The sequence below is a fragment of the Sceloporus undulatus genome, chromosome 5 (assembly GCF_019175285.1).
Source record: "Sceloporus undulatus isolate JIND9_A2432 ecotype Alabama chromosome 5, SceUnd_v1.1, whole genome shotgun sequence".
Classification (NCBI taxonomy): domain Eukaryota; kingdom Metazoa; phylum Chordata; class Lepidosauria; order Squamata; family Phrynosomatidae; genus Sceloporus; species Sceloporus undulatus.
Window position 1 is genome coordinate 98,615,568 of NC_056526.1, and position 4,265 is coordinate 98,619,832.

Here is a 4,265-nt window from a genome sequence, read left to right on the forward strand (position 1 = left end):
CCCTGGTTTGAGATACCCATTATTCATTTATGAGGCTGTTGCAAAACATGGTGGGTTTGTTACAAAACACTGCAAAACTTCAATACAGGTTCAAAGCAAATTGGAAATTGTTGGTGTTTCTAGGCTTAATACATAGGGACCATGGTTTCAGACTCCATTATTCATTTATGGGGTGTTGCAAAACATGGAGGTTTTGTTGCAAAATTTTGCAAGACATGGAAGTTGCAAAATGTTTACCAGCCCCCCTGACTTGGTGTGTCTGTATCTCAAGTTTTAGATGTGCTGCAAAACACAAGGTTTTTGTTATAAAATATTGCAAAACACTTGCAAAACTCTGACACAGGTTTGGAGTAGATTCCAGATTTCAGGGTTCATGGTAAACAAAGCTGGAGAAAAGGCAGAGAATTTGTAAGAACAGCTGTGGAGAGCTCTTTTGCACTGGAATATCAAATACCTTCAGAGGAAAAGACTTTGCTGAATAACTTGAAGTCCATGCACATGCCTTTATCATTGCTTTTATAGATGGGACCCCACGTGAACTCTAAGACAGGTTTTCATTTCTTTGGAAAGTACTGTACTCTCCTTCTATTTTGGCTGCAGAAGTAGCACTAACACACATAGGGGAATTTCTGTTCATTGATCTACAGTATATTTATTTTTTATTTATATCTATATTTTATCCTGCCCTTTTTCATGGAGTTTCATGGTGGCATACAATATAAAGTGTGTTTGTGTTTGTGTTTGTGTGTGTGTGTGTGTGTGTGTGTGTGTGAGAGAGAGAGAGAGAGAGAGAGAGAGAGCATCATCTGATCTATGGTACAAGTTGAATATTTTCCACAGAAAACTTTCTTTAATGTTAATAATTGTGAATAAAAGTATAAGGAATTAATGTAATTAACTGTCTGTTTTAATCACCTGATAAATTCTATTTAGTGGGAAAAGTTAGACTGAACATTTTTGATTATATTTAGCTATTTCTGCCACTCTATTTTTCTCTCTTCCTCACCCCACATCCCATCTGCTCATTCAATGGCACCATTTGTTTGCATTATTGGTGGATTCACAGTCTTCCTTCAGCCCCCAAACACACCATTAAGAACATAGAAAGTCCCAAACACACTGGAGAAGAAGTAACCCGGTTTGGGACCGCTTTAACTCTTTGTGTGTCTCTTGCCTATGATTCTGGGAGTGGAGTTTGTTTTTCAATGCTGTGGAATATCTGCGGATCTGTAGTTCAGCATGAGGCCTGGCCCACAAACTCCCAACTCCCAAATTCCATAGCAAAGAGCCACACAAAGACTTAAAGCGGTCCCAACCGGGTTATTCTCCAGTGGGATGCAGTCAAAGCAAATAAAAAATACCTTATCCCCTTCCCTCTCCAATAATAAACCAAAATGCTTATTTCCGACATGCCTCGCGAGGAATGGCCCGTCGGGACCCGTAGTCCTTCCAATCTTCGAACCGGTGATTGACGTTCCCACCGACCAATGATTGAGGAGGTGGGAAGCAAGAGAAGGCGGGCGCGGAGGCAGCGTCCTCCCAGGCAACGGGCGGCGGCGGCCCAGAGTTGACTTTTGTGTTCCCGTTGAGGCCCTCGGAAGCCTCCCTCTCTTCTTCCTCTCCTCCTCCTCGGAGGGAGCAGGTAGTAGGGCAGAGGGCTGCCTCTGGGGCGGTGGTGGGGGCGAGGGGCCTCCGCCACCCCAGGAGTAATCCGCTTCGACGCCGCTTTTTAACGGCCTTTGGCTCCGTGCCAATGAATACCAGAGCTTTGCTTCGGTTCCACAGCAAACTACCCTCCCCGGATGCCCTTAGCACTGAGCCCAGGCTTGCGGCTCTGACGCCGAGCGAGACCGAGGTCCAGGGAGAGAGAGAAGTTGGGAGCAGGGAGCTTTGGTTGCCCGGGGCTGCTGCTGCTTCCTCAAATGCCGGGAGACCGAGGAGAAAGGAGGAGACTGAGAAAGGTTGGCCTGGCAACAAAAGGTTCTCAGTGTCAACAAGTCTCACTGTCTGCCTGCTTCTCCCTTCTCCTCCCCTTCCATCATCCCTTTTGCTTCCTTCTCTTCTTCTCTCTCTCTCTCCCTTCCTTCCTTCTCTCCTCTATCCCTCCTTCCCGCATTCTCCCTCCCTCCTTCCCCTTCCCTCCTCCTTTCTCTCTATGCTCTCTTTCTCTGTCTCTTCTTTCCGCCCGTCCTGTGCTCCAAACCGCCCTCCTTTCCGTTCCTGCCGGCCTTCCGTTGAGCTCTCTCTACGTTATTTCCTCTTTCCCTTTCCTCCCTACTTTACCCTTTTCCCATCTAGCTCTCCTCTATTCTATAATACCTTCCATTGTTACCAACCCCCCGCCTTTATTTCCGTTTCTTATCTCTTCTTTTCTCCCCACTTCTCCCTCCGTCCCTTACGTACTCCGAACTAGCCTCTATTCCTATCTCCCTTCCTTTTCCCCCCCTCCCTCCTTTCTATCTTCCTTCCTCCTTATCTCTCTCTTCTTTCTTTTCTTTCTCCTCCTTCCTTCTCTCCATCTCATCTCTCTTCTACCTCCCTTCCCTTTTCTCCAACCCCTCCCTCTTTCTATCTTTCTTCCTTCCTTTACTCTCTCTTTCTTTCTTTTTTCCTTCCTTCCCTTCCTCCCTCCTACTCCTCTCCATCTCTCTCTCTTCTATCCTTCCTTCCCTTTCTCTCCAACCTCTCTTTCTCCTACTCTCTTCCTCCTTCCTCCCTCCCTCCTTCCTTTTTTCTTCCTCCTTTCTATTTTGCCCTTCCTTCCTTCCTCTGCCCTGGATGTGTTCTCCGGTGCCATTCCCTTGCTTTCAGCTGGGAAGCACCCTACTTCCTCCCAGGTGTTTCTGTTGGGGTTTCCTTGGGATGTTAGTCCCACTGTCAAAGCAGAAGCAAAGGGCGATGATAACCAACCCAGCTTGCCACAGTAGAAAAGTACATATGATGGAGGTTCTTTAAGGATCTCAGAGGTTAGCCTGCTGTTGAGTTTTGCTCATTGGATCAGACCAAAATGTTTGGAGTGATACAGGCTGCATCCACACCTATTGAAATAATCCAGATAACACCACATGACTGTCCTGGTTCAGTGCTCTGGAATTCTGGGTGTAGTTTGTTGTGGCTCTCTGGGCCCACAACAAACTACCATTCCAGAGTCCCCAGCGATTGAGCCAGGGCAGTTCATGCGGTGTTAATCCGGATTATTCTGCAATATGGGATGCAGCCACAGACTTTTTTGCAGGTGACATAAAGGTTGGAGTTGGATAAAAACCACTGGATGGAATTAAAAAATGGGGCCTCTTGCTCTCCTCATCATCGTTGTTATTTTTACAGAGGGTTATACCCAACTCCAATCAAATAAAACATTACCTGTCTCCCTGGACTGAACCATAAAAACCATATATCCTGTGCTTTTGAATACACCCTTTTGCATGGATCCTCAGAATTTTTTTCATGGGATCCACCCCAAAACTTTTGTTCCAATCAGATCACATCCATACTCCTAGACTGAACCATCAAACATCACAGATCCCTTATTTTCTCTGCGCCACAGTGCAAAAACATGGATGCTACCGCAAAAGTTGCAAAGTTACTTGCCCAGTGATTCTAGAAGTTTTCTGAGCAGCCTGTGCAGGTGCAGTATAACCCATTGTATGTATTTGAGATGACCACTCGAAGACTACCGTTACAGGTATGCAACCTGTCCATATCATAGATTCCATACTTTATGGTGCTACTGTAGACTACACCTTTCTGGGGCACGAGAGCTCATGAATACTCTTACTTTTAACAACGAATGCTATAACAATTGATGTTGACATCAATGTAACTGAGATTTTACAATTACAGTGCACTCGCGTCATACGCGGGGATGCGCTTTATGCGGCTTTCCGCATATGTGGGAAAAGGTGTGGCATGTCCTGTAGGAAACAATGGGCGTGCGGCCCATGGTGCGCATGTGCCGGCTGCGTGCACGACCCCATTCATTTAACTGGGGCTCGAGCATAGGTGGAATTCGCTTTATGTGGAGGAGTCTGGAACCGATCTCCACGTAAAGAAGGGCACATTGTCTATGGATTCATGTGAAAATCATAGGGTTCCTATGCCTCATTTATGGTTTTTACACTCTGGGTATGCATAGGGATACTTAATGTTATGGAGTAGATTAATTTGATTTAGACCTCTTGGAAGATATATTTATAAAATGAAATCAAAAATGTTGTTAACTGCCTTTGATAAAGCCCGATTCATGGCGTCCTGTGGATGAGACA

At 45.7% G+C, this 4,265-nt stretch overlaps 1 protein-coding gene across 2 annotated transcripts in view; it reads left to right on the forward strand.

Annotated features, from left to right (window-relative positions):
• Positions 1–1,601: 1,601 nt before the first annotated feature.
• RGS12 (regulator of G protein signaling 12) overlaps positions 1,602–4,265 on the forward strand; it is an 87,434-nt gene continuing 84,770 nt past the window's right edge. For both annotated transcript variants that reach the window (XM_042467659.1, XM_042467660.1), the window contains exon 1: positions 1,602–1,642. The gene's annotated coding sequence lies outside the window, so the exon portion shown is untranslated. The remainder of the gene's footprint in view (positions 1,643–4,265) is intronic.